The sequence below is a fragment of the Papaver somniferum genome, chromosome 5 (genome assembly GCF_003573695.1).
Source record: "Papaver somniferum cultivar HN1 chromosome 5, ASM357369v1, whole genome shotgun sequence".
Lineage (NCBI taxonomy): Eukaryota > Viridiplantae > Streptophyta > Magnoliopsida > Ranunculales > Papaveraceae > Papaver > Papaver somniferum.
In genome coordinates this window covers 209,334,646-209,348,696 of record NC_039362.1, presented here as the reverse complement: position 1 = coordinate 209,348,696, position 14,051 = coordinate 209,334,646, and the positions used below count along the sequence as shown (strand labels likewise).

The 14,051-nt window shown below is 34.6% G+C and overlaps 1 long non-coding RNA gene across 1 annotated transcript; it reads right to left on the bottom strand.

Annotated features, from left to right (window-relative positions):
• Positions 1-8,492: 8,492 nt before the first annotated feature.
• Positions 8,493-13,345, bottom strand: LOC113278528. The gene is made up of 3 exons (XR_003325552.1): positions 13,113-13,345; positions 10,456-10,790; positions 8,493-8,781 (listed from the first exon to the last, which is right to left on the bottom strand). It is a non-coding gene; the product is annotated as an uncharacterized LOC113278528 (long non-coding RNA).
• Positions 13,346-14,051: the final 706 nt, after the last annotated feature.

Below are 14,051 nucleotides of genomic sequence, written 5' to 3'. Positions count from 1 at the left end.
AGTGGCTAGTAAGGTAGCAAGATTCTCTTCTTTCTCGTTCAAAGTACGCACTTTGTGAGATTTTGTGGCAGATGCATGTTTCTGTTGGTGCTATAACTTGAGTTAGACCCTAACCATCTTATTGGGCCGACTGGAAAGAGGCCCTTTTATGTGGTGTTTTATATGAAAAACAACATGAAATAGTTTTTCTCTTCATCAATTAAATTTTGTTTTCAATTTCGTCTTAGTTAAACCGATTAAGTTTTGATCCATTTTTTCTAAATGTCTTTCATTTTATCAAATAAAAACGTCGAATTTTTATTATAATCGTTTACAGTCGCATTATCTCAAAAGAATTTTTAATTTGACTCAACTTGCACTCATTTTATTTTAATCATTTCAAACTCGATCGAGTTTTCATCGAAATTTTTGAAATTGCTTTCAGTTTAGTACAACTGAATTGAATTTTCACATTTTGATTATAAACATTCAATTTGATGCAATTGCCTTGACTTAAAAATGACTCCAATTTCTTCTATTTGAATACATTTCTCAGCTCTACTCAAATTCGTATGGATTTTTTCTCATTTCTTTTGACAATCCTAAGATGATAAACCAAAATGCACGGTCATCTAGTGATATATAAATAAATAAACAACAATATTATTTGAAGTCTACTGTTTGGCTATACGACACACTCTAATTTAATGAGCTAATTTTTTGAATATAAAATCAGTGATGATATTTTTCAGGATTTATAAAAGAATACTAAACCTAGCGGGGGTACTAGATCAGAGATCCGATGGTCTGAATTACTTTATTTTCAATTGATCCCCGAGTCTGTCTTATAAATTATGATTGTTTTAAAGTTACCTAGTATGAGAGAAATGAAGTACGATTCGGAAATAAGAAAAACCACTACAACATTTTTTTTGCAAGGCTTAAAAGTACGTATCAGATTTAATAATTAACGTTAAAAGATTCATATATATATATATATATAATGACATGGGTGTGAGTTGTCTATCTTAAGATCTTTCTGAAATACAGAGAAATATGAAGGCTCTGATGTCTAAAGATTGTCCAAGTTAGATAGCATCCTCATGCGTATGCTGGGTGGTCATGTGGATATAGGATGCACGACCGAATCAGGAATGAATATGTACGCAAGAAACTTGAGGTAGCAACAATTGAAGAGATGCTCTCAACATCAGATGCGCTGATGCACTAGTTCGCGTAGGACGTATCATGCGTGCTGAGGGAAGGATGAAGTGCTCGTGCCGTCCGAAACTAACATAGGACGAGGTGGTGAAGTGGGACCTGAGTCGGCAGAATTTATCGAAGAAACTGGCATTGGAAAGATGAAAGTGGAGAGCGGCGATCCACGTGGAAGAGGCAGGATTTCGGTACTTGGATTGAGGATTCACCCTTTAACCAGCGAATATGTAAATCATCCTAACAGACTGTGAAGAGCTAGCAGGATTACGAAGGGGGAATCCCCCGGTAGCCCTGCAGCCTGGGCATGGATGTGGGTATAGCCTGGGCATGGATGTGGGTATATCCGCTTTAATGGTCATGAATACATAATTCCACTGAAGTGGTGACTACTTCATCCTCTGTTTCAAAACGAACGCGACATGGAAAGTGCCAAGAATATGCTCCTGCCTTGGTGCAGGTAGTGACGAGTCTCTGACAGGCTGACGTAAAAACTTGTTATACATTTAAGAGAATAAATCTCTAGCCTACCCAGGACTTTTTTCTTGGACAAAAAGCTTCGATTATCGGTTATCGAATATTGTATTGGTAATCCTGGTAGAGTTGGTTGCGAAGTTGTTCTTAGATGTCATAATGGATCAACAGTGTGTGTGGACACACGAACTACGCGGGATCCGAGTGCCCGCAATCAATTGTTAAAGTCTAAAGAGATTACGATGATGATACCCTGATGTGGGTTCATTGGCTCAAAACCCGCGGGTTTATCATGGCCTCCTCCATCTTCCCCATGCGTAGCGATTATGCATGGGGTACAAATATAAAAGGAAAACAACATATATAAGTAAATGCATGCGGAACTAAATGAATGTAAAGTGCTGAAATGTAAATAAGACCAAGGTTTACGTGGTTCAGCACTAAGGCCTACATCCACGGGGTTTGTTGTTCTGCTATATTATTCACGGTTACACGTATAGTTGAATGACTTGGGGTTTACATATTTCTCTCCACTATGGGATTCCTTACCTTTGCTACTCTCTCTCTCTCCCTATCTCTTTCCTGATGTTTTTTCCGATCCCCTTCCCCCTTTGTGGAGATTGGGTATTTATAAGGTAGGAATGTGGGACCCATCTCTGAAGACCGTTGGAACCTTATCTTCTAGTGTCTTGTGTCCATCACGCAGAGGTCTGCGTTTCCCCCTCGATCCCGCGGAGGCATCTTCGCTCGTTCCATAGGTCGGTCGACACGTGCACTGCTCAGAGTGTTTAATGCGGGTGGTTGAGGGGTCTGCTCGTGTCAGAAAAGTGTCTTCTGCCCCTGTCAGTACGTGTCAGCTGACTTTCTCCCCACCGTTGATCTTAGCTCCTCTTCTGGGGATGAGATAAAGCAACTCCTAGGTGTTTATTTGGTGCTTCGCGACGCATCGTGTTTTGATGTCTTGGCTTGCATGCTTTCCACGTACCTTTCCGTATACACGTGTCCGATGGTGAGATATATGTGTACACAGTGTGGCGTATTTCTAAACATGATGGCGGACATACTTCAGTTTCAGCAAAGTACTGGGAAGCAATATAGGCTGACTTTCATGATCGCACTCTTTTATTCATATGATAAAGACATGTGGTTTGAATGTGAATTCACTGCATACGTCTTTGGTTCTTTTCAAATTATTTCTTCGCTATCATAATTATATAATTTTTGTTGAAGAGTGTACAGTACATACTCTCTCGTATGTATAAGATAGAAAACAGTTGTGCAGATGTGGGAAGAGAACTCTCTTGCTTCAAAGCGTTGTTGTAAGCCATCCAAGTTCATTCATGTTGCAATGCTGCAACGAACACAGACATTTTATTAAGAACTCGGTTATCTCACTTGTCGATTCACTCTAAAGAAAATTTGAGTAAAAATTTATGATTTCTTCTCCTATATTTTTTAAATGCTTTATTTGTATTTTTTATTTGCCACTGCAAAGCATATTTTTAACTCTCTCTGGTCAAAACGATGCTTTCTGAACCCACACATTAGTGGTCTAAATTCTGGCCCGGCTCCACTAGTCTTATTAGTGGTCCAGTCCAAGTCCGACCCATGTATGTGGTTAAGAAGAGGAGAAAAGAGCGAGCAAGAAAGGAAAGGAAAGAAAGTGATACATCAAATTGTACAATAATAATGAAGGGATGGATAGTCTCTTTCTTTCTAACCTAATATTCAGTCTTCTGGTACAATACTCCAACCCATGCCTTTTGTTCAGATTCTCTTCTTCTCTACAACAACTTTGAATTCTTTAATTTTTCATTTCTTTACTTCTTTATTCACCACCCCCCCATATGCCCAATATTGTACTTTCGGAATATCCCTTTTGTCTGGAAGCAAAACCAAGGGAATATTTGCTTCTTTTTAGTAACTGTTTAATTTAATTATTAGATCTCTATAAACGAAACCGAGGAGGATAATAATATACTAGAACCACAAGTTCACAACAGTAGAACAGTTTCACATCTTTAAAGAGCAGGCACGGTCCTAGCTATCTCTGGTTGTGGCCCTTTATCAGCAAATGAAGGGAAAAAAAATCCCGCTCATCTACCACAACCAATGATGAAGTTACTATTTATCTCAGTCCCAGAAAAGAAATTACTATTTATCACTTGGTCTTATGCATGCAGTATTTGAATTATCTTACAGCTATAAATTAAAAAATAAATTAAAAAATCTATCCAGAAATATATGATTTTTCTTCTCTCAAGTTATAGTGAGTATCATTATCCGTAAAATTGAGACTCATTTGAAAAATAAAAATTAATTCTGTCAAGTGCATGGAGATGGCATAGCACGGCAAAGCACAGTTATACTTTTGTTGTATTGTCAAGCTTTTAGAAAAAACTCACAATATTGCACAACAATATTGCACGACACGGCACCACACGTTATGCTTTTTTTTTTCTTGTAATAAACTTGATATCAATCAACCAAACAGACTACAAAGTTGCAAACTAACAGTGAATACAGATAAAGAGAGCAAAGTTCAAAAGGACCCAGTGACTAAGGTTCCAAAATGAAAAAAAAATGAACAAAACATTATAATAGGTTGCAAATTAATAGGTCATGGAATGATAGCCTTTGGATCATGGTTATATGGACATGCATTATAATTTTTAGGCCAATCAATATTGTTATTATGTTTTGGGAAATTCTTCCAACAATTTCATACTTGAACAAATATGACACAAACCTGATTCAATTATCACATATGACTAGTTAAACTTAATAAGATCCCACACATTTTAGTGGAAATATGAGTCAACTGCAAGAAGATTTCCACAAGTTATATATCCTCTTTTCAATATTCCAGTACAATAATAAGAGAGGGTACCGGAATAAGATTGTCCGTTGACGGACATAAACCATGCATATATAGGATTCTTGCATAAGTCGTATAGTACTCAAAGTCATAATGGCAGTAACAGAGAGAAGCATCTGCAAACAGATGAGAGTGCGGTAGAGAATACGAATAGAATGAGTTTTTGGTCGGCCTCAAACAAAAGAAAGAAAACTTAAAGGAAGAATTTTGTTTTAAAGATCTCTTAGTTTAGCTAAGGCTCCTCCTGAACATGTACACACAGACACATAGATAATGTTGTAAAGTACTGATTTCAATTTATTATCAAAAGGATTTGAAAAGAAAGAGTAGAGTGAATTTGAAGAAAGGAACATTTTTCTTTCTTTCTTTCTTGCTTTCGAGTTATTCTTTCTTTCTAAGTTCAAGAAAGTAAATAACAACAACAAAGCTGGTGTTATGGATATTAAGCTGATGGGTTGCAAATGTCCAAATAATGGGAGCTTAGTGGTTGTATTTTAGAATCCAATATGCATTATCATTTGGAAGAATCCCATATGCATCGAGGAGAGACATTTAGAAACAAAAACAATCAAAGTAAGGAGCACAACAAACAAGCACCCGTGGCCTAATGGATAAGTCCTCGTTCGAGTCCCACCGGGTGTGCAATTTTTTCACTTTATTGCTTCTTTTGCTGTACAACCTTCAAAGAAATTCCATTAATGTGTGTGATAGAAAGACATCCTCTTTTGCCGTACAACCTTCAAAGAAATTCCATTAATGTGTGTGATAGAAAGACATTAGAGTCTCTATTTATAGGGCTAGACACAAGGACATCCCAGTAATAAACGGGATTTGTCCTAGATATTCTTAACATAATTACACGTTTATAACACTCCCCCTGATGATATTGTGTCTAAGCTATTTACCTCGTTAAAACCTTGTCAGGAAATTCCGAAAGGACAAAACCTGATCTAAGGGAAAAGAGTATAATTGAGAAAACTCATTAAAACCTTGAGAAGGAAATTCCAAATGTTGCCTCATTAAAACCTTGATGAAGGAAAAAAAGTACAACGTGATAGTCTAGTAAAATACCTTCTAATTTGATACTCCCTCTGATAAGTACTTTAGTTAAATCTTGGCTTGCAAATCTTCGAGTCGAGCCAATTTCGGTAAACAAATTTCTTGAATGCTGGAGATAGCAATGCTTTCGTGAGAAATTTCCAAGTTGGTGAAGTCTTCTTTTGTGTTAGTCTTATAATGGTAGTGTTCTCGAGTCTTCATGCTTCTTTAAGTACATTGAGGACTTGCTTCTTGGATTCCTAGCTTCTCGTAGATGATTTTCAAAAGTATTTGATGTAGTTTCTTCAACAAAGTGCCAATATGCAGTTATAGTACCATAGGCGAGTAAAGTTTGTGATCATCCCATATATGGATCAGAATGATATCCAAATTCCTAAGGGTTCTTATGTTGATGTGGTCTAACAAAACAGAATGACCTAGTTAATGGTGAGAATCCACCAAATAACCAAAATTATACAACCCCCCCTTGGATGAACACCATGTTGAATAAATTGCCTCACTAAAACCTTGCCAATAAAACCCAGTGGGAAAAAATTTGGATGAAGGAAAAAGAGCACAAATATCAATATTTTTAAACGAAATCAAATGTCAACGAGATGTTGCCTCGTTAAAACCTTTTCAGGAAAACCACCTGGGATAAAACCCGAAATAAAGGGAAAAGAGTACAACTTTTGACGTAAATATGGATGCTAACCCAACTATATGAGTTTTACAAAAGAAAAGCATCAAAATAATAATTCCAACTGCAGTTTTGAGAAAGAAAGAAATAGAATTATGTTGCTAAAGCGTGGATTTTTGTGTTTTTAAGGACTCCTCAAGAGACCTATAACATTGAAATCATCAACTAATTAATCCGAATTTTTTTGTTTTGCACCAAATTTCTAAAAACACATAAAGGATTGTTAATTTTTATGTAAGCAAATAAGGTGGATTCCTAAACATAATTTGAATCCTCCAAGGATTACAAATTTAATATGTTCTCCAACCACATTTCTTGTGTGAATGCAATATGATCCCTTCAAAGACTACCACGCCAAGTGCATTGTATGATGAGAACAATTAATAAACCAATCCTAGGGTCTGAAAATAAATAAGACCCTGAAATCGTTTTTACAAACGAAACAAATTTCTCGTATAATGAGGCATGATGACTACGCCAACCAATAATCAATAGGCTTGGCATGTTTAAGGTGTTAAATTTTAGATCCAAAATTGCGTCAATCGAGAAATTAATCCAACATTATTTGGATTACGTGCCAACCAATCACATATGTCGATATTCTTCTGCAGAGGGGTTAACAACCACCATCTTTAATTTTTAGTAGCTACTATAAATGAATATTGGACAATAGTATTAGCTTAGTACGATCCCGCAAAATTTCGGTGTACACATTTCTTGAAAAATTCAATTTGTTACCGGTACCAGTGCCCTTAATGGGCAAATAAAGAGATATTGACTTGAAAAATGTGGATCCTATTTTGATATACTTTATTGGAGCATTATCTGTAGCATGTACTAAAAAGCTACATACTGGCTAGATGTGACTGAATTATCCTCTTCAAGAGGAAAAAGATTAATAAAAGCAAAATGAAAATATTTTCGCGCCTATTTGAGATGACGGCCTTTTTTAATTATGACGGGAGAGAAATATAACTTTTAAAGTTAATGAACACCGACTTCTAGTGGTGTAAAGTCTCCCCAGATTATGGAGGAAATATTTTTATCTCTTTTATGAAAACAAGTTTCTTATAGTATTATCCGATTAAATCAAGGACATATACTCATAATATACTCTAGATTTTTAGAATACCAATTAGATTGTTGATAATGACTTCAAAATCCATAAAAAAATGTCCAGAAATTGTACTTCATACAAAGTAAAGATCAACCATGGATTTTACTGGTTAAATGAAAAATATGCAAATAAAATCTCCAATAATTTTGTGACATATTGGGCCGATAAGATAGTTATTGAGAATAAATTTATGGACACACTTTTTGTCAAAGAAAATTATATCAAGATCGATAGTCATTACAAGGACTAATTATATGGCCAAACAAGCCGGGTGTGCACCCATTGATCTTTAGTGTCCGATCGTATTCTAACTACAAGTAGAACATTCTCAATTTTGGAGATTAGTTAGGAGAGAAAAAAAAATTGCTCGCTATCCCTCAAGAATGTAGCAATTCCTCGTGTTGGTGTTTGCAATTATGAATAACATAATAACGATATTTTGTCCCTTTAGGATCGGGAAAAACCAAATCTAAATGGTTTATATTTTTCTTTTTAAGAAAAATAAGAAATCTTATCGTTACCAACTTTGAAAAAAAATCAATTATGTGGTCCAAATATTCACTACATTTTGGAAATAAATTGGAAAAATATTCCAATCTTATGGAAACGACGGACAAAATTAGCACCAATTCAAAATCTCGTATTGAAAAAAAAAATCGTCGTTTAGTCATCGCAAAGAAAAAATCCGTGATCGATGTATGGTTTCTTGTGAATAAATAGAAACCATATACATGATCCTTGTCTAATGGACAAGGATACCAAATTTAATTGGCCGTAGATTTTTCAACCATGCATGTGATTAAATACCGTAAAGGTAGCCAAATCGCGATGACACCAATTTTCTTGGTGATTATAGTTTCATTAAAGGAATAGAAACTATAGACCATCTTTCGATGGATTTTATTTTATTTATTTTTCTCTATTAAAAGGGATAAGAGAAAAAAATAAATAATAATCAACTTATTCCAAATAAAATTGATCGCCCACATCAGATCCCGTAAGTATAAATCAAGATTTTTCAGGATTATATTTCAATCGCACCGGGTAAAACAAATACATACGAGAGTACTCATAGTGGTCGGTGCAGAAAAATATACCCGGATGTGTATTGAAACAGAAAGGCATCGTTTGTCATTAAACATCAAAAAAATAAATCAAACAGGAAGTAATAGTTTGATTAGCAAAAAAAAAAAAACAATCCGTTAGCACTACTAATTGAATAAACTAAATCTTCCATAGCGGCTTGAGACTTGCATCAAAGTTCAAACACCAAAGCAGAAAGCCTGCTGTTTCGTTTGTCCTGTACAGTATGTTTAAGACTTTGATCAAAGTTTAGACCCGTTGAGTCATCACTTTGTTGGATCATATATTCATAATATCCTGACAACAGTATAACATCCAGTTAAAACTTAAAGAAAAATCAAAGTTGCACATGTAAATAAAATATAATGAAAGCATGGGAAACGAAAAAAAAAGAAAAAATCCCTCTTTATGTTTCAATTTCTAGGAATCGTTTATAGCTATTATCAGATGCTCGGTGATTAGAGTTACGCGCTGATGACGTATTGTAAACTAGAAAAAGAGAGAAGGAGACACAAAATAGAGGGGAAGAAGACAAAGAGAAATTCCATTAATGTGTGTGATAGACTGACATTAAAACCTCTATTTATAGGATTAGACACAAAAACATCCCGTAATAAACGGGATTTGCCCTAAATATTCTTAACATAATTACACGTTTATAACAGGTTTTACCTTGGGTTCTTTATTTATTTTATCGATTGTTTTGGTAGCTGATAGACCCCCTTGGGTAAGGGACTGCCTAAACCGTTGAAGCAACGTACGGCAAAAGATTTTGAGGTTGCTCAAAGATTTTCTTAAGGAGATGGCTAATTTTCTTGATAGTTCATGCTAAACCAAGCCCAACTAACTCAATTCCCAGATGTGGCACACCTTCATACATTATATTGCCAATAATTTGCCATGATGCTCTCTGGTTATAGTGTTACACCTCCATAAAGTTGGTCTGTTTTTAGGAAACCACCTGCCGTTATCGAGCAACATCCTCGTGAGATGATAATCCGATTTTTATTTTTCCGACTTGCAGCATCTCCAATAGAGGGTGATTTTTTTTCTTCTTCATAACATAAAATTTTAAACCCTCAATTAACATAAATCCATCTCCAATGGTTGGATCCTACAAATTAGGAAGGTTGGAAAAATAATTGTGAAGGTGTTAAAGAAAGTCTTATTTTCAATTATTGTTATTTTTTTTAAGAAATTAGTTAAAGTAAAAATAAACGTTAAGATCTTATCATATAAAATAATATGAGGATTAAATCCCTTATTATTGGAGATAGTTTTTTTTAACCATGGAGTCCTATATTTTATATATATACTAGTATAACACGCACGCGCGACGCGCTTGCCGTCCAGTCCGTTCCGACAATCAGAGTTCTCTTTTTTCTGGGTTGATTTCATGGGGGCACTTCTTGCTTGTTTTATTTTCAGTAGCCGCCAATTCCTTGTCTATTTCAGATTGGCACTTCTTGGCTCTTTCAATTGAAGTACTTGCAAATTGTTAGAAATGAGCTCCACATATTTTTTCTTAATTATATTGATATCAATTTCCAGTTTTAAAGGTACATATCTTTTGTATTCTAAATTTCTCCGGTGTTAATTTTTTGTACACCAAATATTTTATCAAGCATTATCCGTAATAGTAGATAAAAATGAGATCTGCATTTAAAGGTATACCAAATGGTTTTATCTTGCAGTATTCAGTCTGCTATTTGTTCCTCTCAACTAATTGATTCAAAACCATTACATTGCAGTATTCAATCTGCCACTTGTTCCTTTCAACTAATCTATCCACCACAACAACATTAATATTTGCTCTGTCCCTCTGTAATACTATGTTAGGGGCAGACAGTTGGGTTGTAGAAAGATGTCTAATTTTTTAATCAATAAAGATGTTAGATGTTAGAAGGATACTCAAATTTAGGGAGATTAAGATACTCAAGTGTACAGAGATTGTATGCATTGATCACTTACTTGGTGTCCTGGTTCCTGCTCCATGGTCTTGTGGTCTAGCCGTGATAGGGAGTTGTTCATTTGTTTCTGCTGTGTTTCTGCGTTCAATTCTTTTTTCCGACTACGATAAGGATTACGCCGTTTTTCAAGAAGTGCTTCCTTTTCGACTTCGGTCACTGAGTTTGGTATTACTTTATAGCGAACATGGCGCCGCTCTAAGTGAGCATCTCAGTATTGTTGCTCGATTACTCTTGGACTAAGACAGAGATGAAAACACGAAAGAGCATCTCTTTGTCGATAATTATTGGACTTCGACGCGGATGAAAACCTGGAACATTACCTTGCAATGAATCCATCTACAAATAAACCCAAAAGTGAGTTAAAATTCTTCATAAAAGTTAACAGAACATTTTGAATGGAAAATTAGTGCACAAACTAAAATGGAGTATTGAATCCGTCTACTAATCTAATCTATCTAACTATATAAAGAAAAGACCTGTTTCCCGACAGAAATTTCTATTGGTTTGTACCTAATCAAGCTTATTACAGGGGCGGCATGGTTTATTAGAGGGGCGGCATTGTGATAGTAGTGTCCCTTTAGTTGGTTAGGGGATGTCCTAAAGGGGATGTAAATTGACTAGATTACCCTTTTCACCTTAAATCAACCAAAATCAAATCAATTTTTTTTAAACCTAATGAATCAGAAAAAATCAAATCAGTTTTTTTCCATCATCTTCTCTTCTCCTCCATCAACCGTAACCTCCATTAAAACTGAAAATTTCATCATCTTCGATTAATCGGCGATTTGAAAAATGTTTGGAAAAACCCAGTTAGGGTTTAGTTTATCGTGTTGGATTTAAGTTAATTTTGTATCAAAAATTAGAATTTTGTATGAAAATTGAAATTTCTGGTTGCATGTGAGTTACTGTTGGTAATAACTCAAATACGAACCGTAACTGTAGATTGGGTTGATGTTACGGTTGGTTTTAACTCAAATACCAACAGTAGGTTCTTAGTTTTGAGATATATGTTCAGTTACGGTTTGTATTTGCATCATATTTATCAATCGTAATTGAGTTACGGTTTGTTACTCAAACAACCATACCAACCGTAAATAATCCTGTGTCTTAAGAATTTATCAAATAATGATTTACGGTTCAAAAGTTAAGTTGACACACAACCGTAGGGTAGTTACGATTGGTCTCGATTCATTAGTTACCAACCGTAATTTAGTTACGGTTGTTGTCCAAATTTAATTACCAACCGTAACTGGTTTTACAATTGGATCTTCCCCAAATTTAACCAGTTACGGTTGGTATTCGATAACTTACGAACCGTAATTAAGAGTTACGGTTGGTCACGAGCAAAATTGCAACCGTAAGTTCTTCTGAAAATATAAAAGTTTTGATTTTGTTACGTACTTTAGATAATTTTGAGCGAGAAAAAGCTAATGGGAACTAATTTAGAAGTATACCGGGTCACCGGAATCACTCATTTTGGTTGAGTGAATAAAAATCTAGGGTTTAACAAATATCACAAAAGTTTTTCTTTTTCTTCTCCTCTGAACTTTTTTTTTTAATTCTAAAAATCTGATTTTGTTTTGATTTCGAATTAATATAAGTGAAATTTATCATTAACACTAAATTTGATTATCATCACTAAACTAGGTTATCAATAATGAGGGTTAATTTGTCATTTTCATTTTTTTTATAAGGGACACCTTGAATGATCATGTAATGACCCTTTTTATCCTATTAGAATGCCGCCCCTCTAATAAACCATGCCGCCCCTATAATAAGATTGTACCTAATATACCTTTTAACTAACTTTCCTTTCATTTTATTTCATGTCTCTCGATGGATTATCAATAGATATATCTCGAACCGAAAACATTAGTGGTACTGGAACTATAATGTTGAACCTTTTCATTTTGCTAATATAGAAAAAACTTAAATTTCTAATTGTGCATTTTATTAAATGTACAACTATGACGTTGAGAGCTCTAAATGAAACAATAGATTCCGATAAGAAATGTTCACCAATCTTTTGGGAGCTCACATGTGCACACTGAAATGAACCACAAAAGATAAAATAAAAATCATAATCTAACGAACAAAATAGCTTTTCTATTTCCATTATCATCCAGAAAAAAGAATAAACAATAATAACAAAGCATAAACTCATCCAAGCACGTCAACAGAGCAAACCCATACTTAGTATTGCAATAAGCTTCATGAAACATTGAATTAATGTGCAGTTGAGGCTGTTGAGCGCCTTGATTGCTACAGTATGTGGTCATTCGTCACCTTTCAGTGTTGTCCCTATAATCATTATAGTAGTGTTGTATTTTGAATGGAAAATTAGTGCATAAACTAAAATGGGTTTTGTCAAGCATTTACACAAACAGATAGCGTTCAGAAACCTTAAACTCACAACAAAAACCGTAGCTTATCACTAAGTACTCAAATTGAAGGCTTAATGAAATCAAAAGAACAGAACCAACCCTAATCAAAGAAATTAGGATAATGCCCTAATTTTTTTCCCTATACCCACTCTCAACATCGATACTTTCTCACCGATAAAAAAAAAAAAATTTCTTAGAAAAACCACAAAAAAATGGATACTTAAAGTAACTCAAATCTAACTAATAGTAACTCAGAATTCCGGAAAAATCTTACCAAATTAGTACGATGTTGAGTTGATAACCAGAGAGGAAGATGAAATACACTTTGATGAAACCATCCAGAAGGGAATTTGAATCCAAATTCGAGTAAATACATCGTAGATTTGATCATCAGAGAAAAAGAGGGAAGAAATTACGATGGAGTGACGATCTAGAATTGAATTTTATTTTCTTCTCCATCATATTTGGCTGGCGATTTTGGTTTGTCTCGAAGCTCTGCTAGAAGACGTAAAGAAAATGAATTAACGCTTCTTAAAAGTTAAAGGGTACAATTGCCATTTTAGGTACAAACCAAAATGTAGTCTCCGGTCGAAAAAAGGGCCTTTTCTTTATATTAGTATAAGATAAAATCTCCTAAATAAAAGTCTTAGTAAGACTTCCATGTAGGATTTTTTACACCCACTATTGGAGATGCTCTTATCTTCACATTTGGGACGCCAAAAATATATAGTCAGTATAATATTTTAGAGTAATTTTACACCAATCGAGAAAAAACCTACAATTCCTTATTTTTACAATAATAAACCTACAATTCCTTGTTTTTACAATAATATCATTTTGATAAAAGTTGTTTGATTAAACTGTAAAATTAGAGTCTGCTTGTTTATATTATACAACTTAAAACACGGAGAATGACCCTTTAAAACTAAGGAAGGTATAGACAGTTGTAGCAAATGCTTTTGACCAGTAAGATTAAGACCTATTGATATAGATATGGTGGAGAAGAGCAAGCCCAGATTCAATTATATGACGAATCTTGTACTCAGAGACACCATTTTGCTGAGGCGTGTGAGAACGAGAAAATTGATGCAAGACACCAGAAGAAGAAAAGAAGTCACGTAGAGAATGCAAAATTTATATTCTTCACCATAATCACTCTGAAAAGTATTTAGAGTTGTATAAAAACAATTTTCATTTTGAGCATTAAAATTTT